This window comes from Lontra canadensis, unplaced genomic scaffold (genome assembly GCF_010015895.1).
Source record: "Lontra canadensis isolate GAN:19392208 unplaced genomic scaffold, GSC_riverotter_1.0 scaffold1, whole genome shotgun sequence".
NCBI classification, from domain to species: domain Eukaryota; kingdom Metazoa; phylum Chordata; class Mammalia; order Carnivora; family Mustelidae; genus Lontra; species Lontra canadensis.
The window spans coordinates 47994806-48019896 of record NW_022630995.1 but is presented as its reverse complement, the minus strand read 5'-3'; positions in this window follow the sequence as shown (position 1 = coordinate 48019896).

The window sequence follows — 25091 nt, the reverse complement described above, 5'->3', positions numbered from 1 at the left end:
CAGAGAGAGTGTGTAAGCAGATTGGAAGTTCCACCATTAGTTTTGTCCTCCATGCTTTCAATTTTCTAGCCATGTTTCTGTTATTTAAAAAAAAATGGGTGTAAAATAATGGGTCATTTTTTCATTTTTTTTCTTTGTTTTCATTTCTATTAAAGTAATCTAATAGATGTTATTTGAAAGGCATTTACACAAAGTAATACGTGATCCAGGTTAATCATTTTGAAAATAGAGGAAAGGATAAAGAACAGAATTTAAATCATCTGTATTCTCCCTATCAGGCATGATGGTTATTAATAATATTTTTGATGATATCCTCTAGTTTTTTTTCTTATGTCTATTTTAATAAAAGGGAGTTATATTTTATGTTCAGTTTTATACCGTTTCTTTTATTTAATTACATACTATAAGCATTTTTCATACTATTAAATATTCTTTAAATAATATAATTAATTTGTAATGGTTATATAAAACTATATTATACATATATGTACATACTATAATATATATATATAATAAAATTATAATGTCAGTAGTTAAGCATTTAGAGCGATCAAACAACACATAGGGCTTTATTCGTATTGTCTTATTTCATCCTTCTAATCGGCCCCTAAGGTAATGCTATCATCCCCATTTTATAGATGAGGAGATAGAGGTCAGCAAGGTTACATATAAAACTGGCCCAAGGTGCCAAAGCAAGTACGTGGGTAAGCCACACTCAAACTCATGCCTATGTCTTTTTTTTTTTTTTTTTTAGATACAGCGATAGAGACCACAAGCAAGGCAGAGGAGCAGAAGGAGAGGGAGAAGCAGCCTCCCCCTGAACCAGGAGCCTGATACAGGGCTTGATCCCAGGACCCAGAAATCGTTACCTTTGCCAAAGGCAGACAACCAACTGAGCTGCCGAGACACCCTCTGAGCCACCTAGTCGTCCCAACCTATTGTCTTAACTACAGTTTTTTTTTTTTTAAAGATTTATTTATCTATGTTTTATGATAAAACAGACTTTTATTTTTAACAGTATTTCATATATTTTATATATACTTTTTAATTGAAATTTTCAGTGATTCATCAGTCTTGTATAACACCCAGCTCATTACATCATGTGCCCTCCTTAATGCCCATCACCCAGTTACCCCATACCCCCACCTTCCTCCCCTCCAGGAAACCTCAGTTTGTTTCCTATGATTAAGAGTCTTTTGGGGTGCCTGAGTGGCTCAGTGGGTTAAGCCTCTGCCTTTGGCTCAGGTCATGATCTCAGGGTCCTAAGATCGAGCCCCACATTGGGCTCTCTGTTCAGCAGGGAGCCTTCTTCTCCCTCTCTCTCTGCCTGCCTCTCTGCCTACTTGTGATCTCTCTTTCTGTCAAATAAATACATAAAATTAAAAAAAAAAAAAAAGATTCTCTCCCTCTGTCCCTCCCCCGACATGCGCACATGCTCCCTCTCTCTCAAACAAATAAAAAAAAAAAAAAAAAAAAAGAGAGTCTCTTATGGTTTACCTCCCTTTCTGATTCCGTCTTGTTTCATTTTCTCCTCTCTTCCCCTATGATCCTCTTCTATTTCTTAAATTCCACATATGGGTGAGATCATATGATAATTGTCTTTCTCTGATTGACTTATTTCACTTAACATAACACTCCCCAGTTCGATTAACTACTGTTTTAAACAGCACGTGAAACAGTTATTTACCCAATCCCCTATTGTTGGGCATCTGATGGCTTCAAAATTTTTACTATGTTGAATAACAGTGACAAATACCCTTGTACACCGCTTTGGTCACATCTTAGGATTCCTTGCTTAGGTGGGGCACCTGGATGGCTTAGTCGGTGGGGCATCTGATTTTTCAGGATCCTGGGATCAAGGCCCAGGGTGAGCCCTGCAGACAGCCCCTCTTCAAGCCCTTCCTGGAGCCTGCTTGTCTCTCTCCCTCTGCCCCTCTCTGGCACGTGCATGTGCACCCATTCCCTCTGAGTCTCCCCCCAAATAAATAAATAAAATCTTAAAAAAAAAAAAAAGAATTCCTGGCTGAGGCTAAATTCCGCAAGGTGGAATTACTGGGTCATCATGAGAGAGCATCTTTCAGTTTCTTGCAACACATTGCCAGACCCTTTTGCAAGCGTGCTTTGGAGCTACAGGCCAATCCTTCCAAAAGGAGAGATAACTGAACAAACTCAGAACTTCAATAATCATGGCCCCTCTGGGTGGACGGCTGAGCAGGAGGCTGCTCCCATTGTCTTCTAAATGATGACCCTCAAGTCACACCTTGCGATGGGGAGTTGTATTGAATGTCCCTGCAAGGCCATTATGTTCCGTAAACACAGAGTCAGGCAGACCGGTGACCAAGGGCCCCTAATTATTACACCAGGTAAGCGCACAGCTTGCTACAAGCCGCCGCTCAAGCTTCTATTATTTCAAATGTCAAATGCACTTTGCCTCAAGCCTTCTCGGCCTTTAATTTTTAAATCCACATGCATTTAATTTATTTATTGGATTTCTATAGGATTTGAGGGGAAATTTAATTCACCTACTTCTGGTTCATCTTCGCTTAACTCATTTGATGGCTTAAAAAACTTTGTTGGCTCTCCTAAAGAAGAATTTTTTTGTTCAGCTTCTTTCCATGCTGGAGGTAAGGTAGTAGTGATGGTAAAATTCTCATTGAAAAAAAATAAGTACAAAGCTAGGACCATGATGGATACGGTAAGGGCAGCCTCCCTGCCATTCTTGGAAACATTTCTGCTAGCCAAGAGGTTATAGAAAGGTACACATAATTGGTAAAGCAGTATCCTCTTCCTTTGCCTCATTAACTTAATTTGGGAGCCCACCTTTACTCCAGGGGGGTGCCAGAAAGCTCAGAGTTATCTCAAATTAAAACAATTTCTCATTCAGAAAAGTTAATTAGTGATATCCAAACTACCCAATCTGTCCTTCTTACTAAGACAACTGAGATAATTCCAGCTCTAAGAAACCCAAACTTAATATTTTCTTAGGTCATTTCAACCCAAAGGTAGGTATGTGTGTTTTTTCCATTAGGCTTGTTCTTTATTTTTTCATTTCCCTTTTGACTTTTGTATGGAAATTTTCAAACATTCAGAAAAAGTTGAAAGAATTGTATACTGAACACCCATATACAATAACATCATAATCCTACAGTGATTACCATTTTTCCCTATTTGGTTTTTTCACATAGCAATCCATCTCTCTGTGTATCTGTCAATTTATCTGTTTTTTTAGGGGAATTCAAAGTAAGTTGCAGGTATCAGTTCACTTCGTTCCTAAACACTTCAGCCTATAAGTCATTAGCCAGAGTTCAAGAACTTTTTTTAAAGATGTTATTTAATTATTTGACAGAGAGAGAGAGAGAGAGCGCACAAGCAGGGGGAGTGGCAGGCAGAGGGAGAAGCCGGCTCCTCGCTGAGCAGGGAGCCTAGGGGGTCAGTCCCAGAATCCCGGGACCATGACCTGAGCAGAAGGCAGATGCCCAACCGACAGAGCCACCCAGGTGCTCCTAGAGTTCCATATATATTTACATCTCTTTTTTGCTCTTCTAGGAGAAATGTAAGTAAGTGAAATGCATAAATCTTAAATTGCACCCTCTAGTGACTTTTGACTATGTACTTTTTGACATGTACTTCTGAGTAACCTCAGTGTCACAAGATACAGGCATTTTCATTACCATGGAACTTCTTTCGTGTCTTTTTTTGCAATTAATTCCTTTCATCCCTTGTCCCCGACACTGTTGTAATTTCTATCACCATATATTTGTTTTGCCTGTTCTAGAACTTCACATAGATGGAATCATATCATACGAACGATTTACTTAGTGAAGTTGCCATGGCTTGTCACTTGTAGCTACAAGCTTCCTAGCAGAACCCAGAACTATTTGAAGTTGATTTTTCTTGCCTTATGTTATGCATTGGAATTTCTCAGGAACACATGAAATGGAAGTGAAAGTACCACCTCATTACTGAAAAGAATAATCTTGCAAATGCTTTGCCAAAATGGTATTAAATATGCTATAGGACTATTCTTAATAAGGTAACATTCAGTGCAGAGGCTTGCCAGAAGTATGCAGTCTGTATTTTGGAAAAAACCTTTCCTGCTGGAGTCATTATCCTTTCTCACAGAACCACATTGACCTGCCTTATATTCAATGTACTATGATTTTGTTGGTCTCACTGTTATTGCAAATACCAGAGCTGGAAGTCATGACCAAGATTTCATTGTTCTGCTGAGAAGGCTCCTCCACACCCTTTGAACAGTAACAGGGTGGTCTTAGCTCTACTTCCGTGGTGTTGAAGGTGCAGCAGGTCATCAGTAGGTGGCGCTCTTCCTCTGAACCATGACCCAGACTTGCCAACCCACTGCGGGCTAAGACCAGAAAGTAGCCTACAGAAAGGCCCTGCCTTCTGAAAGTGACAATAAAAGGAGTCTTCAGATGCTTTCAATTTGAAGGTTGCTTAGACATCCCTTGGCCGCAGTTCATTGAAAGTCCTGTTTAACTATTTCCGGGGCTTTTCGCTGGAAGCTATATTTTTAAGTATCCAAAGAACAGATGTTACATGATCCTACTGAAAATAAGGATGATTCATACATATCAGTGTAAAGAATCAGCACTGGGGCATCTGGGTGGCTCAGTCAGAGCAATGGCCAACTCTTGATCTCAGCTGAGATGTCGATCTCCGTGTCGGGAGATCAAGCCCTGTGTTGGACTCTGTGCTGGGTGCAGAGCCTATTTAAAAAAAAAGAAAAAGAAAAGAAAAGTAAAAAAAAAGAATCAGTACTAAACATCTGGGAAAGAAAAATCTGGTAAGGGAATCAAAAGACTTGATAGAGCCTGAGTGTTAACGAATGATATCTGAATAATTTCACTAGGGAAAAAATAGAATAATTCAATCCTTTATTCTTTTCTTCATTTATTCAGTGTTCCACAATGGGGAGGGAAGGGAGGATATCATTTATTAAGAAATAGCTGCTGGAGGCAGGCAAACCTGGGTATCTATCTGAGCCCTTCACGGAGTCTTAATATTTTTTATCTGTAAAATGAAGATGATATATTTACATCATAGAGCATTTCATTCCTTGAGTCAATAAAGGTTTACTGAGCACCTACTATGTTCCAGGCACTGTTCCAGAGCTGTGAGTACAGTGTGGTCAAGGCAAGGTTACTGCCCTCCTGGAGCTTTTCAGCAGGCTGTATTTTCTCTTCTGTTTTTTGGGGTTTTCTGTTTTGTTTGTCTTTGTTTTTGTTTTTCAGTTTATTTATTTACTTAAACTTGGTGCTCCATTTTATTGACTTATTTTTTTATTCAAGTGTAATTCACATCCAGTTAATAATGATTCAAAAGTTTTATTACTACTCAGTGCTCAACACAGTAAGTGTGCTCTTAATCCCCTCCTCCTATTTCACCCATCCCCCCACCCACCTCCCCTCTGGGAACCACCAGTTTGTTCTCTGTAGTTGAGTCTGTTGTTTTGTTTGTGCCTTTTCTTCTTGTTTTGTTTTGTTTCTTAAATTCCACATATGAATGAAATCATATGATATTTGTCTTTCTCTGACTTATTTTATTTAGCGTTATACCCTCCAGATCCATTCATGTTGTTGCAAATGGCAAGATTTCACTTTTTAAAGGCTGAATAATATTCCATTGGGTCTATATACTGCCTCATCTTTTAGTCCCTGGGTAAATACCCCATAGTGAGATTACTGGACCATATGGAATTCTATTTTTAGTTTTTTAAGGAATCTCCATACTGTTTTCCCCAGTGGCTACACCAGTTTGCATTCCCACCAACAGTGCATGAGGGTTCTTTCTTCTCCACATCCTTACCAACACTTGTTATTTTGTGTATTGTTGATTTTAGCCACTCTTGACAGGTGTGAGGTGGCATCTCATGATGGCTTTGATTTGCATTTCCCTGATGATGAGTGATGTTGAGCATCTTTTCATGTGTCTGTTGGCCATCTGCATGTCTTCTTTGGAAAGATGTCTATTCATATCCTCTGTGGCAGACTATCTTTTCGAAGATGGCTATGCTGGTATAGTCCACCCCACATCTCTTCTTCTCCTTCTCTTACCCCTTTCCTCTTCCCCTCCTCCTCCTCCTTCTTCTTTTCACTTAACTTTAACTTTATTATTTGGTAAACACACTTACATTTACAAATGACAAAAGCAATCCAAATCATGAATACATGTCTATTTAAAAAAAACACTTTATTGAAGTATGGTTGAGATGTAAAAAGCTATACATATTTAATATGTCTGCAACTCCAAGAGTTTGAGAATAAGTATACATCCCCGAAACCATCATCAAGGCCATCAACATATCCATCACCTCACAAAGTTTCCTCCTGCCCCTGTTACTATTATTTTTATTTTTTTTTTTTTTGTGGTAAGAATGCTTAACATAAGAGCTCATCAAATTTTAAGTATATAATACAGTGTTGTTATAAATAGTATTGGATAGTAGATCTTCAGAACTTAATCATCTTGTATAACTGCAGTGTTGTACCTTTTGACCAATAACTCCCCATGTCCTCCTCCCCTCAGCCCATGGCAACCACGATTCTACGCTCAGCCTCTGTGAGTTCGACTTTTTAAGATTCCACATGTAAGTGAGATCATACAATATTTGTTTTTCTGGGTCTGGCTGATGTCACTGAGCATAACATCCTCCAGGTCTATCCATGTTGTCACCAGAGGCAGGATTTCTTTTTTAAGGGTGAATAATATTCATTGTTTGTATATTCTATATTTTTTTCTCATATTAGGACAGAGGCAATCCTCCATGGAAAGGTAGGGTCTATGTTTCCTCCTCTTGAATGGGACAGGCCTGTGACCAGTAGAAGTGACATACCTTCAAAGCTGGGTCCTAAAAGATGAGACAGCAGTCTCCTGGCCCTCTTTCCAGACAGATGCCTTATGATCCCTGAGTTGACACAGAAGTCCAGCCACATTGTTGCGGATATGCTAGAGGGATCACACAGAGAAACCACATAGAGACAGAAAAATAGGCCAAAGGAAGACCAGTCCTCCCAGCCTCCAGCCTTTGAGTCTTCCATCTGAGGGCCAAAGAGATCAGCACCTTCTCTGACTTTCCTAGCTGCACAATCTGTGAACATAATAAATGATTCTTTTATGCTACAAGTTTTGGGGTGATTTGCTATGCCACCCTAGTAACTGGAATATGCTATATGCGAGCTGGGCAGGCAGAAGATTAGTCAGTGAACAAATAAACAAGATATGATCAAACATGGCTACAAAGAACTGGAGGCTGGCTGATGTCACTGGAGATTGGGGAGTGGTGACTCCAGACAGGATAAGGAAATCTGGACTTATAGAAGAAATAACCCCTGGACATCTGCAAATATAAAAAGGGGCCAGAACGAATGTTCTGTGGACAGAAGTAAATGCAAAGGTCCTGGGGCAGGCTGAACCATGGCACATTCAAGGAACTAAAAAAATGGCAGGTGGCCTGGATTATAGCGGAGGGAGGATAACTGTCCAAACTGAGATCAGAGTGGAGAGGGTCACCTAAAGAGACTTCTAGGCCAGAGGTAAGGGTTTGGATTTTTATCCAAGTGTAACGGGAAGCCACTGAAAGATTCTTATCGATGGTTTTACGTACACACTCTCAAGATGCTGTTGGCAGCTGTGTGGTGAAAAGATGAAAATCTGAGAACGGAAGCAGTTCTGGGAGGCTGCGGCCTCCGTCCCGGTGAGAGCTAACGGCAACCTGCACCAGCCTGGAATTCAAGGACTTGGCTGTAAGGCCCACAGCCAGAACTAACTATGCCTGTCTGGTTTCTCTGCTCAGGCATTTTTTCTAGTGCTTTACTGGGATTGTTTGATTTTGTCCTCACAGCAATCCTATGATGTGTGTTCTATTGTTATCCCAATGAGAGTTCAAGTACTTTGCCCATCAGCACCACAAAGTAAGTGGGAGAAGCGGGCTCCTAACCCAGGCGGGGCCACTTGCAGAACGCTGTTCTTCCAGATGGAATCAGGCGGAAGGATACAGGATATTCTAGACTCAAAGCTGACAGGACTTGTTGGAGGACACGATCTGGAGGAGGAGAGACGAGGATCAAAGATGATGCCTTGGTTTTGGACAATTAGGAAGGAGGTGGTGCGGCCTACCGAGATGCGGAAGTCTCAGGGGGCGGGGGGAAATCAGGGTGGGAGAAGCAAGAGTTCCCTCGCTGTAAGAATGAACAATAATAGTGACAAAATGAGCATAATAAAGGCTAATAGTTATTGATTTCCTACTACGTGCAAGCATTCCATGTATTCCAACTCACTTAATTTTGCAACAATCCTAAGAAGGAAGATACCATCCTTTCCTCACTTTACAGAGGCTGAAGATGAGAAACGGTGAGGCTGAGAAAGTTGTCCTAGGTTACAGGACCTGGGATAGGAGCCGGCGGGCTGGCTGCTTTACCCAGGGCATCCAATGCGTCTCATGAAAAGAGAAAGTGGGAAGCAGGAAGTACAGTGCCCAGTGCATAGCAAGTGATCAATAAATGGGAGTTGCTCTCAGTGTTCAAACGTGGTTGACCTTCTCCGGTGTACGTGGCATTGGGTTACTAAGAAAGAGCCCTCAATCGGGGCCCTTGAGAAAGATGCCGTGTCTAGGGCAAACCCAGACTCGACACGCATGGAAGTTTAAGTGATTCAAGACAGCCACACAACAATGCAAAACAGCAATAGGAGAGGTGCCCCGAGGCACCGTGTGATAAAGGGCTGAAGGAACCGCATATATCTAGCTACACAGAGTTTTTCAAACATCTAGAGGAATATTAAAGCCTTGTGCCAGGATTATTAACACATGTGCTCACAACGGGGAGATTCCTTCTCTATAATTCATTGTGCCCTGTCAGGACCCAAACCAAATGTCAAAGATTGGAATAGTGACATTTACACTGTTTTAATTACCCAGCGAGATTAGTGTTTGTAGTCTTGTTAAGTAGTTCCCAAACAAAGCAATGAAATGGAATGTTTCTGCTGTGCAACAAAATGCGTCCCCCTTTTCTTCTCCTCCTTCCCTCCCTCCTTTTTCTTTTTCTTTCTCCTCTCCTTCTTTCCCTCGTTCTTTGGGGAGCCAGTGGGGACAAATGTTTACTAGTATAATCAAGACACATTCCTTGAAGTTTAGATACAATAAAAATGAAAAACACAAGCTGCTCCCACCTTTTTTGCTATTTATAACACAGTTTTTTCTCTGTGGTTCCCCAAATGCCACAGATTTGAAGCAATAAGTCAAACTGTGTTTTAAGGAGGCTTTTCACATTTCCTTAAATTAAAAAAAACACACAGAATATATGGAAATAGAGAACATTAATAAAAACCTCCCATTATCATACCACTTCAACACAACTACTGATAATATCTTGTGCCTTTTCTTACAGTTTTCTATTCTCTCATGCTTATTTTATGTAGTTTTAATTCTTGCGTGCTTATAGTTTTGTATCCTGCTTTTATATGTAAATGTTTATCAGATATACTTTTCTTTGCTATTAAGTACTCTTCCAAATTTTGCTGGAAAAGTCTCTCGACTGAATCTCCCTTGATTTTTAAACCGTGAAACTAAATCACTTTTAAAGTAAGAAAATGAATGAATAGAATACATAAATGTTACTCTTTCTCTTAAGGTTGATCTTGGCAAGGCCTCATGGATAGGGGTTGAGCACTCTGGCTCTGAGTTCTGCCACTTGCTCACTGTGTGACCTCTGACAAGTTACTTACCCTCTCTGGGCTTTAGTGTCTTCACTCATAACATGGAGATTATGACTGTCCTACCTTGCTGAAATGAGTTCATGCTCACTGAAGTACCCACTACAGTATCTATCCCGTGCTGAGTGATCCATAAATGCATGTATGCATTTCCTTGTGATCCGGGAGGCACGGTCCTGTGGCTGTCGCTGGGGAGACCTGGGGGCTGGATTGCTTCCTGGCACCTCTCTGATCCCCAGTCCTTATCAGAGAGACATTTCTGCTACTTAGACCAATGCTGGCAGAACACAGTACCATACACAGGTCAGCAAACTCTTGTCCATCCATGTCGGGTGTCTCTGGCTGTCCTATCCACAGAAGGCTCACAGCCACATGGTTCTGCCGGGTTAAGGAAGCCCATACCTCCGGCTTTTTTTTTTTTTTTTTTTTTTCCTTCCTTCCTTTTTTTTTTTTTTTTCCCTTTGGGTATTCATTTTATTTTAGATATTCTATCAATGCCATTTGCTTGGTTCAGGTTAGAAGCTGTCAGCATTTCCCATTAGGCTGCTATTTCCAGGGGATGGTAATTTGATCGCCACATTTGTTCCGGGGAGCAACAGGCCAAGGAGAGGTCTCAGCACAAAAGCATCTTCCACCCACTTAAAAACAACAGCCACTGCAACGTGCTTCTTATGTGACCAATTTAAAATGATGAAGGTCGACAAAAAACACTGATATTTTGAATTCCAGAAGACGGAGGGGGTTGTTTCGACATTGGCATGAAGTTCATGGCTGCAGGTCATTGAGAGTTCATTGTCTAGCATCCCAGCAGGATTGCACGGGCTGCCAGCTCCTCCCTGGTGCAGCCCCAGTGGCCAGCCCGGTCCCTCCTCCAGGGAAAATGAGTCTGTGCTGCCGCCTCCCTGCCCTGCTCTCTGCCCAAGATGGATTAAGCGAGGAGGGGAGATTAGAGTTAGCGCTTCCTTCCTGGGAGTTAGCCTGGTGGGGGGAGCAGGCTTAGGGAACCGGAAGTTGGGCACATGTTATTATGAGGAGACTGACCTCCCACATTTGCGTACCTTGCCCTGCATCAGCTGGCCGGTCATCATGAGAAAGCTGACAGGTATGCAGGGGAATGACTGTGGGTGCTGTGTCAGAGGCTTGCTTCTTTAATGAGCACCTACTCTGTGCCTTGTCCTTTGTGTCTCGCTGGGTGTGCAAAGTTGACCAATAATATGCTTCCTCTTTGCAGCAAGCCTTGGCTGGTGTGGAAGACAGTCACGAGTGAATGCGCAATTACACACGTGATTAGGACTGCCCAAGGGACTCTGAGCGCCTGGAGAGGTACAACTTGGGGCAGTGGGTTAGTGAAGCCGTCTCTGAGCAAGGGACCTGTAACTTGAGAAAGGAAGGCTCGGGGAGCGGGTGGTTGGGACATACTCTAAGAGGTAGAGTCCCAACCAGCACCATCTTTTGAACAATTTAAATTAAAAGGGAGATTTGTTAAAAGGGGGAATTTGAAAGAACCTAAGGGGAGAACACATGGCTAGATCTTGCAGGGGATGAACTGGAAAGCAACGAAGGGGCTTCCTCCCTCTCTCCCTCACATTACTATCTGCTGGGGATGAACTCCTGGCTCCCTATGTGGTCTTTGCTAACACTGCTCAGAAGGGAGGTCGGGGCACCTACCTAGCTCCAGCCTGCCCAGAGTGGTGGACTCTTGGCTTTTGCTGTTAGGGGCTGGGATGGGGCTGTAGCTTTTTCCTATACTGGAGTAACGTGCTTATTGTCTAAAATTTTCTGTCTTGTTTGGAAACCCCTGCCTGGTCATTTTGGTAGAGAGAGCAGGTTCTGTAGGAAATTTTGATTTGTCCTCTTAAAAGTGTCCAGAGCCATTATCCTGGAAACTGAAGGATTCTGCCATCACCTTTGTCAAAGTGAATTCCATGTGGCACCTGTCTCATTGCATCACTTCTGGTGTAAAGCCTCTTGTGGGGATGTTTACTTGGAGGCAGAGGCAATGCCTGTGTCCTGGCTGCAAATGGGAAAACCAGTTTTTGGCTTCTGTTCTACAGAGGGGAGGACATCTTTCATATATAGAGAGGGGTCTGGCTGGCCCAAAACATGACTGCCCACTACAGAGTATATTTTAACAATGTATGGGAAAAAAGCAGGTGAGGACCCAAACTAAGGAGGGGGTAGAAGAGATGGTGAGGAGAAAATGTATTTGAGAGGGGCGCCTGGGTGGCTCAGTGGGTTAAGCCCCTACCTTCAGCTCAGGTCATGATCTCAGGGTCCTGGGATCGAGTCCTGCATCGGGCTCTCTGCTCAGCAGGGAGCCTGCTTCTCTGTCCACTTGTGATCTCTCTCTGTCAAATAAATAAATAAAATCTTTAAAAAAATGTATTTGAGAGACAGTAAGGACATAGAATCGATAGAAGCTCATAGCAGATTGGGTGTGAAGCATGAATAAGAGGGAAGAATCTAGTCCCTGATCACATATCTATGCTTTCAAAGCAAAGATGAGTAGTTATTTTGTCAGCAGCTGATAAAGAATCCAATTACCCATCTGTAATACTCTGTTGTTAGGAGTAACTTTCCTGAAGAAAAGTATAGAAAACAGAGTTCATCTGTTCTTTAGCATTACCCACCATTCTGGACCTTTCCACAAGCCAACTTTAGTTTTATGGGTGCTGCAAGCTAAGACCTTCAGAAACAAGTTAATCAGATCGCCAAGACAAACAAGTGAACAATCACACACAACTAAAGGGTATCTTTCTTCCTGACATCACAACACAAATCTTTTCTCGTGTTTATCATTCTTACTTCCCATCCGTTTCCAAATTTTATTTGGAAGATTTGTCATTAAAACACACCTACATACGTGGAGTGAATGCACAACAAGACAGAACTTCACATCATTACAAGGATAAAAGAATAAATGCTGAGTCAGGAGGGCAAGGGGAAATGGAAATATAAATTAAAAATGCCAACGGAATTGAGTCTAAAACTCTGAAACAGTAGTTCTAACATCAAGAGAGAAAGAACATTGAATGGACTGTGTACATGTGTTGCTATGAACTAAGTTGCATCCCCCTCCCATGAGTCGTATGTTGAAGCCCTAACTCCCAGTGTGACCATATTTGGAAGATGGGAGCTTCCCAGAAGTAAGTCAGGTTAAATGAGGCCATTGTGGTAAGGTCCTGATCCGACTGGGTTAGTGTCCTTATAAAAAAAGACACCAGAGGGATGCCTGGGTGACTCAGTTGGTTAAGAGTCTGCCTTTGGCTCAGGCCATGATTCTAAGGTACTGGGATCGAGCCCCATATCTGGCTCCCTGCTCAGTGGGGAGTCTACTTCTCCCTCTCCCTCTCCCACTCCCTCCTGCTCATGCCCTCTCGCTCTCCCTCAGATAAATAAATGTAGTCTTTAAAGAAAAAAAAAAAAAAAAGACACCAGAGAGCTCACTGTCTCTGCTGTTATGAGCACAGAGTGAGAAGGCAGAGTCAGGCGGCAGGAAGAGAGGACTCACTAGAATCCGGCCATGCAGGCACACTGACCTTAGACTGCCAGGCTCCAGGGCTGTGAGAAGAGAAGTTTCTGTTGTTTATGTCACCCAGTCTGTGGTGTCTTGTTATGGCAGCCTGAGCTGAGACACATGTGCTGTACGCATCTCCTTATCAAGAAAGAAAGCAAAGTGCTCTCTGAGTCCGAGCTCAGGTTACGTAGATGAGGGACGTTGAACAATGCATTAACAGTTGATAACAGTGTATCAAAACACATAAAGATGATCTTATAATGGTTCCTGATAAAAAGGCCATGCTTGGACGTTAAATTTTGGTTCTCGGAAGAGATTTTGGGATCCAGTTGTATGGTGGAACTCCGCAGTGGGATTTGGTAGGAGGTGTGTAGTAATTAGCGGTGAGGTGGAGTTCCTGTCAGCGTAGAAATTGGACTGTGTTTTCTGTGCGGCAGCCAGCAAGCTGAAACAACCATGAGAGAGAGAGAGAGAGAGAGAGAGTGTGTGTGTGTGTGTGCGCGCGCATGTGTATGTGTAAGAATTTCACATGCACCAAATGACACAGAAAGGATGAGCACAGATTCAGAGAAATGTCTCATCAAGGTCACAGAAGAAAAAAATACCTTCAAGAGTCAGCAGGTGGGCTGGATGTCGAAAGGATTCAGTGGGTTCTCATGCAGTACCAATTTTTTCAGAAGTTGATTGATTCCCCACAAGAATATCCTGCTTGTCAAAAACCATCGAAGGGCAGAGTTCATCCAGAGGACCCCCAGTCTGTGGGCCCCACACATGGCAAGACCATTACTCTCATTGATCAAGGATCCCATTCAAATCATAGCTAACAATTCAAGGGGAAGTGGCTGGTGAGTTTCTAAGTGCAGGTCATGTCGGCACACTTAACATCTGCAAAGCAATTCTTTCAAGTAGTAACGACCCTGTCAGGACTTTGTCACAAGAGTTTGGAGAATGGATAGCCTTCCTGCTGCTGCGGAGCGCCATGTTTTTCTTTCCTTTTCTTTTTCTTTTTTTTCATTTGCTTGGGCCGTGTGCCCTTCCGAGGGGTTTCTAAATGGGTTAACAACACCCTCCCTGGAAATGCTTGGTGAGGATATTCATCGCCTCTTTGCAGCCATGGAAAATGCACACAGGGATTGAAAGGCCCACTTCATGCAACATTGCTCGAAGGATTTGAGGATTCCATTATTGCACAAATCCATTAATTAAAGCCAGTTCCTCCAGGCCCCTGTTGCCCGGGCCCAATCCACAGCGTTCCTGGCGACGTTGGGAGGGTTGATTAATTGACGAGTTGGCAGTGCAACCATTCCTTCAAAGATCCCAAGATATATCTGTTAAAACACTAATGCCCCCGGACACCATATGGTCCTGAGTTTACAGTGGCTCTTAAAATTTATCTGCAACTTCTCCCCCGTGTGACTCAGGCCAGCTGCCTTCTACTCACTAGCTGTTTCGACCCATCACCCTGTCTCTCTGGGGCAGAGAACTCTTCAACGAGGAGGTATTTTTGGAAACTCAAGAGGGTGTTTTTGCAATTTGGCAATAAGAACGAACGTTCTCCACTGGGTCCAAGTCACCACCGACATCAAAGTGGCTGGATTTTTGAAAACTATCTCTGCCTTGGCTGCTCAGGGATTCAACCTTAAGCAATTATATCGGGGAAGCACCAACTTCTAGGCTCTGCTTTTCAGAAGAGTGAAGTGAAGGGGAGCTGGATAACACAGGAAAATCAGGCGGGAGCATTGTTCCCTGGCAACTCTTAAGGGCGACTCTAAATGCTTCCTCCTTATAATTCTGGAAAGTCTCCCTTCACCTTTGTCAGCTCCTTGCCAATGACATGCTAGTAAAACTGAGTTGTCAGACATCATTTCAGAAACCTGAGAAAAGAGAGAATTTAACCAAAGGCAAACTTTTATTTTTATCTTTTTAAAGATTTATTTATTTATTTTAGAGAGAAAGAGATAGAGTGGGGCTGGAGCAGGGTAAGGACAGAGGGAGAGTGAGAGACCAAATCTTGATCTGACTCCCCATTGAGCACGGAGTCCAATGTGGGGCTCCATCTCACAACCCTGAGATCATGACCTGAGCCGAAACCAAGAGTCAGGTGCTTGGGGTTCATGGGTGGCTCAGCTGGTGAAGTGTCTGCCTTCAGCTCAGGTCGTGATCTCAGGGTCTTGGGATGGAGCCCCACATTGGGCTCCCTACCCAGTGGGGAGTCTGCTTCTCCCTCTGCTTCTCTCTCTGCTCCTGCTTGTGCTCTCCCTCGAGTAAATAAGTAAAATCTTAAAAAAAAAAAAAAAAAAAAGAGTTGGGCGTTTAACCGATTGAGTCACCCAGACACTCCCAAAGGCAAACTTTTAAGATTGTTTAAAGGAGAGGGACTTCTGTGAGGTTTGTCCGTTGGAAGGCATGCAATGCCATTATCATGGGTCTGGGCGTGCATATGTCAGAGAAGCTTGATACAAGCTGTATAGCAGAAGATGAATCTGGAGGAAAGAGGTAAGGAGATCAGAGGGGCAGGAAGTGGGAGGAAGCTGTCAAGGAGGCAGGGGGCTGTGAAACTGGGTCCATTCCCCTCCATCAGAAGATGCCATCCACTGAGGTCCTTTTTTTTTTTTAAAGCCAAATACAAGAACACCTGGGTGGTTCAGTCCGTTAAGCATCTGACTTCAGCTCAGGTCATGATCCCAGGATCCTAGGATCAAGCCCCATCTTGGGCTCCCTGCAGGGAGCCCTCATCTCCCTCTCCTCCCAGGTTCTGCTCTCTCTCTCTCACTAGCTCTGTCTCTCTTTCTCAAATAAAAATAATAATTAAAAAAAAAAGAAACAAAACAAATATATTCTGGGACCCACAGGACCCAGTCTTGAGTTGATGTCATGGACAAAGTAATGCCAAAATGAATAGCTAATTCCAAACTGTGCTTGAATGTCTATGTCATCATGAAAGGAAGCACAGTTAATAAGCCCCACGAGGAGTACAAAGCAGAGCTGAAAACATGAACTCAGACATGCTCTGAGTTCGAGTGTTGACCCTGCTGCTCTCATAAGCTACTCTCATAATCACTAAATCTTTTTGTGCCTTCATTCCCTCATTTATAAAAGGAGGATGATAATAGGACCTCCTTATAAGGGGGGTGAGGGAAATGAACTCAGTTCATATCTGTCTAGTCCCTGTAACAGTCCCCGATGCATAGGAAGAACTCCATCTGTGTTAAGTAAATAGGTCCATCTTAGGATCCATATTCTCTAGCATTCAACTGAAGGGTGTTTCTAGCTTTCTTTTCTCTACCACCTTCTTTTCACATGCCCACTCTTTTCTTTGACTCTCTATTCAAGAAAAATCTCTGCATTTTCCAATGCAGTCCCCAACCTTTGATTCACCACACACCCAGGGAGGATCCAGATCTCCAAACTAAGGGCCAAGGGTGGGGCTGGGGAGGAGAAGACAGGAAAATGCAGAACAGACCTCAGGAGAACTCTCCCTGTTCACCCAGGATGCGGGGGTGGGAGAAGAGCCATGATGTGCATCTTTGGAGAATGCTTTTACATTGTAACTGATGTGTGACCATGGGGAGAGAATCCAAGGAGGGCACACTGAGTTTCACACCAGGCACAGATTGGAGGCAGCATAAGAAGATGTGGAATCTGGAGGAGAGCTCGAGAACCTAAGGTCATCTACAAATCCACAGAATCTCTGGCAATTTCTGACTTCCACGGGTTCTGGAAACGTAGGAAGTGTGATTCAATCTCTTTAACATCTTGAGGGGTAGGAAATGTGTGAAGTACTATTCAGAATATGGAAAAATGCCGAAATAGGTTTCTTTGAAATGAAGGTAGACATGTATCAGAATCCTTGCACCAAGAGGGACATGGATAGCTGGTGTTTAAGGACTTAATCCAGTTCGTGGGAGGAAGAATAATTATTAGGTTAAATAATAAGTATACAAAATATATTTGGTATACGTAAGATGGTGCACACATATACAGTCATTTGCGCCAAAGAACTATATGTGTATGTATGTAGAAATGAATATATTCGGTATATCCAATAAGACTTACAAGAGATAGAGTGAAAATACATGAGACTCTACAATCTGGCAATCCCCAAAAGGAAGTGAGTTAAGGATGCAGCTGGAGCCGGGTTGTGTAGGTTAGTGGTCTTAGCTAAGCCTGAGTAGGACCAGTTTCTCTCCTGGTTATCCTGGTAATAGACCCCTCCCCTCATGCTAATGACATTATAATGAGCAAAACCACATGCAAATAAAGCACATGAAAATGATGGAAGAAGACGAGAAGTTGAGTAGGGGCTATGATTGCTCTCCCTCATCCTGCTGCTTCTAAAGAGGCCTGGAATACCGATGAGGGTAGTGTTGACTCAGTTTACGTCTTGTGTGGATTTCCATGTACATGAGACAGATACTGTGAACAAGCATGGGGATAGAATTGTACACTGGCTTTGTCATTCTCCCACCCTCCCATTAAATATGCTCACTGGGGAAGAGGAGAGTCCTTTCCCTGCCCGTGGGTAGAAACTCAAGCTGTTCTTCTTCGCTCACTAGCCACACTTAGACAATAAAACATCCTTTGATCACTTTAAGTCATAAGCAGAGTGTCAATTTTAGTCATTTAAAAATGCTCAGTCCCACTGAAGAGAATGATCACTCTCATGTTTTCAGGTAAAGTAAGAAGGTTGAAGTTTAGAGAAAATCATTGGGCTAATGAAAGTCTCAGAGGTAGAAAGTAGGGATGCCAGGATTTAAACCCGTGACCCATGTCCATGTCACCCTGCAGACCACACTTCCCCTTACCACCAGGTGCCTCCAAAAAGATCCTCTCTCTCTCTCTGTTCTCTCTAACCTGTTTTATCTACCCCTTGAGCAGGTGATGAGTAAAGGGCTGAAAACCAGTTGCATCCCAATCTCTAAGCATGTCCCAGGTAGGTGGTGTTATTAGAGGCAGGACTCTGAGATCACACTGGAGAAATAGCATTTACATTCTGTCCCACTAGGAAAAGAAAAGCTTCTTCACCTGTGGCCCATGAATGATCTCTTGGTGGGAAGATGAATATTTTCTTTTAGATATCTTTTTTGTGTTACTTTGTAAATTATCTTTGTGAAAATAACATGTTCTTTCTAAATGTAAAATTGTTTCTGGTGTGTGGTTTCACTGCAAACAAATGTAGGATGGAAAGGATCTTACTGTCATGGTTAGTGATTCTCCTGACTTCCTGTCGATAAGAGGAGCTTCCCGTATTATGAATGTGCGCACCTGCCTTTTTCACATTAAGCCCAGCTTAAGGTGGAAAATGCAATGAAAAGAAATGATGTCCAAATTTATGTATATCTTTTGTTTTGATTTTTATCAATGAACATGATAAGGACCTCCACCTTTCACATCCCCTGAAAAGCCCCCGTGTTTTTAATGTGGCAAAATTATATCTGCCTATCCTAAAAATACACCAGATGATGCAAATGTTTTACATGAGAAGACCTGATTTTTTTTTAATTGTTTATTTATTTGTGAGAGAATGGTGGAGGGAGCAAAGAGAGGGGAGAGAAAGGAAATCCCAAGCAGACTCCCTGCTGACTGCAGAGCCTCAGGACCTGAGCTGAAATCAAGTTAGATGCTCAACCAACTGAGCCCCTAGGTGCCCCAAAAAGACTTTATTTTATTTAAAAATTTTTTTAAAAAAATTTATTTGACAGAGAGAGATCACAGTAGGCAGAGAGGCAGGCAGAGAGAGAGCGGGAAGCAGGCTCCCCGCTGAGCAGAGAGCCCAACGTGGGGCTCGATCCCAGGACCCTGGGATCATGACCTGAGCTGAAGGCAGAGGCCTAACCCACTGAGCCACCCAGGTGCCCCAAGACTTGATTTTAAAAGGCTGGAACTATATTTAAATTTGTATTGTTCTGACACAAAATCTTTTTGTTAAATAACTTTTTTATTTTTTTTTTGAAGTAGGCTCCCTGCCCAGTGTGTAGCCCAGTGTAGGGTTTGAACTCATGACCATGAGATTGAGACCTGAGCTGACATCAAGAGTTGGACACTAACTGATTGAGCCACCCAGGACTCCCATCTTTTGTTAAATATCTTACACGATTGTTTATTCACCCTTCAAGTAAAGGAAGCTATAGATAGAGAGATCTGGGGTAGTCCTTGTTCCATGGATTTGACCTTACTTATTTGGGACTTGGAGCAGATAAACAAAACTGAAGTAATGCTTCTGTCAAATGGCAATGCCCTTCTGAATTGTTGACATTTCTTTTAATATGATGTCCTATGAGGATTTATTGTTTGGAGCTACTGCAGCCATTTTGTGACCACGAAGGGAAAGCCCAGAGTATTGCAGAGAAGCTGACCTAAAATTGTGACATTGTCGAATTACTAAGTTAAAACTGGATCTCCCTTTCTTTAGATTACTTGGGCAAAAACACATTCTTAGGATTTAAACCTCCTTCATTAGATATTTTGTTACTTGCCTTCCACAACAGGATCCATGATTCAAACCTTGTCTTGGAGAATAAAGTTGATCCTTGGCACAAGTCTTTCTCATTGGCAGAAAGCCTCGGGGGTACTGATTCTTTTGTGACTTAGCAGTGAATATTTTCCAAAGGAAAAGTCAAACTGATCAGATATCAAAGATAACACTCATAGACCATGTCAAACTGTATATTGCACTTACAATTTCTGTTTCAAGGTAAGCACCATTACATTTTCAAAATTGAAATTTACTTTTGAGCAGGTTTAGGAATGAGTTTTGTGTTACTACATTTTTTTTTCTTCTTGGAATTAATAATTAACTTTTAAATAATCAATTTAAAGTTAGAAACATGATTTAAAAAACCATATTGAACACAGGTGAAGTACAGTTGAACTTTGAACAACACAGAGTGTGAGGCACTGACACCACACATAGTCAAAAATCACGTATCACTTGTGACTCCTCTCAAAACTTTAGTACAAACTACTGTTGACCAGAAGCCTTACCAATAACATAAACAGGCAATCAACACATATGTTGTATGTGACATGTATTATGTACTGTGTTCTCACAATGAAGTAAGCTACAGAAAAGAAAATGTTATGAAAATCATAAGGAAAAGTAAATATATTTGCAGCATTGTACTATATTTATTGGAAAAATCTGCAAATAAGTGGACCCATACAGTTCAAATTCATGTAGTTCAAAGGCCAATTGTAAATACATTTCTAATATAATAAGTTCATCGCATGTAAATTTTCCCACTTATGTTTTAAGAGCATTTTTTCCTGGAGGAGGGATTCTATACCTTTTGTTAGATGCTCAGATGAGTCTGAAAGAGAACAAAAGCTCAGCTGTGGAAAGTCTGCCTGATGGGATGTTGTAGGAGAGAGTGACAGCAGGTTGTAGGGTTATCGGAAAAGAAATTTGGATTTATGGACACAATGTGGCACAGTGAAGAGCTTTTAGAGTTTTACACCTCCCAGACCTCTGTTATCTTTTTCTTTCTTTCTTTTTTCTTTTAAGAGTTTATTTATTTGTTTGACAGACAGAGATCACAAGTAGGCAGAGAGGCAGGCAGAGAGAGAGGAGGAAGCAGGCTCCCCACTAAGCAGAGAGCCTGATGTGGGGCTTGATCCCAGGACCCTGAGATCATGACCTGAGCTGAAGACAGAGGCTTTAACCCACTGAGCCACCCAGGTGCCCCCAGAACCTCTGTTTTCTAATACAAAAAAAAGTGGAATCAAAATGACCCACCTCATAGGTTTGATGTGATATATATATCATCCATTGAATGTGAAATGATATTATAGTATATAATGAATGTTAAGTGATTAGCATTGTTTCCGGAATATAAGAGGAGATCAATAAATAATAATCAATCACCTTGTTCATTTTGAGAACCTCCTGCAGGAGGAAGCGTGGATGCCAATGGATGCCCCTAAGATGAAGAAAGAAGGAGAACACGAGATAGGTCTAAGAGTTGGAGTCAGCAAAGATGAGCAGAACATGCCCGGGTTTCTCTAATCCTGCCTTTGGCACTCACCTTGTGACTTAGAACAAATTACTTCCCTTCTCTGAGCTTTAGTTTCTTTTCCTGCCAATTGGGGATAAAGGCATCTACCTCAGGAGAATGTTGTGAGGGTTGTAAATAGAGGAGATGTAGATGATGTCTGTAGAGCACCTGGCCCAGTGGAGGTGTTCAGTGAATGAAAGCTATCTACCCCTCCCTCAGCCCACCTACCTCTACCCTAGTTCTGTCTTTGCTCCTGGCCAGTGACCTAGATGTCCACACACAGGTGTAGCGGAATACATGGAATATTCCAGATAAGGTTGATGCCGAGGAATACTGAGGTCTAGCCAGTGTTTACATCATGACCTGGTGGAGGCTCTTCTTGCCTTGTTTTCATCTAACCTGTCCCACTCTGTGTCCCCATGGGGCTCTGGGAGAGCAGGAATCTGGGGCATTTCCCAGTATCTGGGAAGGTCCACAATGGGAGGAGGAGAGCCAGCTGAGGTGGTGGGAGTTGCTGTTAACTCTAATGTTTGTGAAATCATTTCTACTATCATTGGCATTATTTTAAGGCATTTCTGTTGCCTTCCAGAAAGCTTTAAGGGGATGGCAGAAGGTGATCGAATAGAAATGGGGGGAATACCATTCAACTCATTCAACACCTCAAGTACACACCTTGAATCCCTCCTTTCATCCTCATCAGATCGCCTCACCCCGAGGGCTTTTCCTCTAGAGCATTTATCCCACTTTGAAAGGGCAGTACGCATTTCCCACTTATTTGTTGTTTGACTTGCTTCTAAAACATAAGCTGCATAAGGGCAGGGACCAGATCATGTTCACTGAGCCTAGAACAGTGCCTCGCACACTGAAGGTGTGTAATCGTATCATTGACTAAACAAAAGGTTGAATGTTTTATGGAATTATGGTTAAAAATTTGTGTTGTTATGACAAGATAGATTGTATTCAAAGCCTCAACTTGTGCTAGATTTCTACTCACTCTATAACAGAGGGACAGTGGCTCCGTCCAAGATCCTAAATGTTGAACAATGCTTCCTCCAGCACAATACACCCCCACCCTGTTGATCTCAGGTGTGGCCATGTGATTTGCTTTAGTCAATGAAATGTGAGTGGAATGAATGTATATCCCCCTGAGACGGAAACTTAAAGATTGAGCCTATGATTCATCATGTTTCTGTTCCCCCCACCCCGTGAACTTGGAATAATGTAGAAGATGGAGCTTCTGTCAGGGTTCTGTCAGGTTTCTGAGTGGTCACAATGAGTAGAGCTCCCTTGTCAACCCATGATGGGCATGGAGTGTGAGTGAGAAATGAACTCGGTTGTCTTCAGCAAGGTTTTCGGATTGTTCCTGCAGCACAACGTAGCATATCCTGATGGATCCTGTGTTCCTTTCTGTCCTTCCTGTTTTATCCTTTCATGCCTCTGACCCCCAGATACAGGCAGCGTGGAGCCGGGAGTGGAAGGAATTGCATTCATGGAGTACCTTCCAAGTCCCCAGGGTGGGTGTAAGCATTATTACCTAAGCTATTCTATTTCAGCCTCGCAAACAGCCCCAGGGTCAGGGACTCCTAGCTTTAGCACAGAGTTGGGTAAACTGAGGTTCGGAGAAGCTTCAGCACCCAGTGCAGGGTACCCCCGTTTCCACTCCACACCTCTCCCTCTTTGCACTACAGCAACTGTCTCTCACTGAAATATTGGCTAAGGTCATTCTGCGAGAGATGCTTTTAGATCTTAAAAAAAAATAATAACCTTTACTAATGACCTGGTAATTGTTTTTATAGCTTCCCAATGAAGTGTGAAGTGTTCTAAGAGATAACGCAGGACAATTTCCTCTGATGGTGAAGTTTTCCAAAGAACGATTGCTTCACTCTTCTGTGCTTTCAGTGTCCTGACTTCGGAGTGATATTGAATGGATGCAGAGCTATAGGTCTGGCAATTTTGAAAAAGCTGCAGAGGTTGGAAAGCATGTTGGCTCAGCCTTGTCCTTAGTTTAAAGCATGAATCCTGTCTTTCTTTTTCACATATGGTCGCATAATAGCATGTGAACGAATAGTAAATGGCTGGCATTTTTCCAGCGCTGATCCTGTGCCATGACCGGGCTCATGACTTAAAGTCACCCCCCGTCCATCCAGGGCCCAGGGCAGCACATGGTGAGGGCTCCAGAAATATCTCTGCAATGAGTGAATTATCCATAACAAACATGTGTTGGACCTGCCGCTTTGAGCCCTGATCAAATGCAGTGAAAATGGACTGACAGAGGGGAAAAAGAATTAGTGTTCAGACAACTCGGTCATCCAATTCACATCCAAAAAGCCATTCAAGATCCCAGGAAGGTGAGACAATTTTAATTGAAAACATTCATGATTCTGTCGCCAAAATACCCAAGCCAGGTCACACCTATGACCCAACTGAGTTGCTTTTTATTTGCTGTAGTATGAATCAGAGCACGATGTTCCTTGTAGGATAATGCCTTCTATGAGGACACTTAGCAATTTCCTTGAAAATCCTTGCCAATGGTTGCCTCACTTTACTCCCACAACTCTCCCCCTGCAGCAGGCAGGACGGATGTGTTTGTTATGACTGGGAGCTGAGGAGGCTTAGACATTCAGTGAGCTGCCTGCAAACCACATACTCGCCAAGGGGCAGAAGGATCTAGAACCTGGGATGCTAGCTCTAACCGTCCAGTGCTTTCCATCATATCATGGCATCTTCCCTTGTGACTTGGGTGGGCCCAAGGGGACGAAGTAGGCATCAGTCGTGTTGCAATCATTCTTTAGAAAACTTCACCATCAGCTTTTGTGTTGCTAGTGTGCTTTTTATTGGTGTGTTGTTACTCTAAAGTTCGTTCGTTCCATTCTCACCTCCTGGTCAGGTACAGTTTCCCCTGGAATAAGAGAGACCATGCCTGGGAGAGTCTCATGTGTTGACCTGGCTTGGCCATGGTGCCTCGTTGTTTGGTCAGATTCAGTCTCTGTGCTGCTGTGAAGGCATTTGTTAAAAATGTGATATTCAGATCAGTAGACTTTGAGTAAAGCATATTACCCTCCCAAATCTGGGTGGGCCTCTGCCCATCAGTTCAAGCCTTAAGAGAAAAAGCCAAGGTCCCCAGAGATGAAGGAATTCTGCCTTCCGCCTCCCTTTGGACTCAAGACTCCTTTAGACTCAAGACTGCAATTTTAATTCCTGCCGGAATTTCCAACCTGATAGCCAGCCCTGCAAATTTTGGACTTGTCAGCCCCCACAATTGTACGAGCCAAATTCTTTCTTTCTTTCTTTCTTTTTTTTTAAGGATTTTATTTATTTATTTGAGAGAGAGTGAGCGTGCACAAGCAGGGATGGGGAGCAGCAGAGGAAGAGGGAGCAGCTGGCTCCTTGTGGAGCAGGGAACCCGACACAGGGCTTGGTCCCAGGACCCCAGGATCAGGACCTAAGCCAAAGGCAGATGCTTAACTGATTGAGCCAGCCAGGTACCCCTGCACGAGTCAGCTTATTAAAAAGCCACTCCCCACCCTCTCTCCATACACAGCCACATGTACCCATGCTTATTTGCATGTTGATATTTACATTTACTATGTATATACATATTTACATCTTATTGGTCCTCTTTCTCTGGAGAACCTGAACAGAAAACCATAGTTATGCCTTTTTGGGAGGTATGGCGATGAGGACAGGGACCATTCTTGAGTGTTTCCTATCTTCTTGAGGCAGTTCCTATAACCTTCGCAAGGACTCAAGGCATTGAGCGTTATTCCCCCATCTCACAAATGAAGAAACCAAAGCGAGTTGAAATAAGTGACCCAAGGTCAGAAAGCTAGGCAGTGACAGGGAATGGAGCC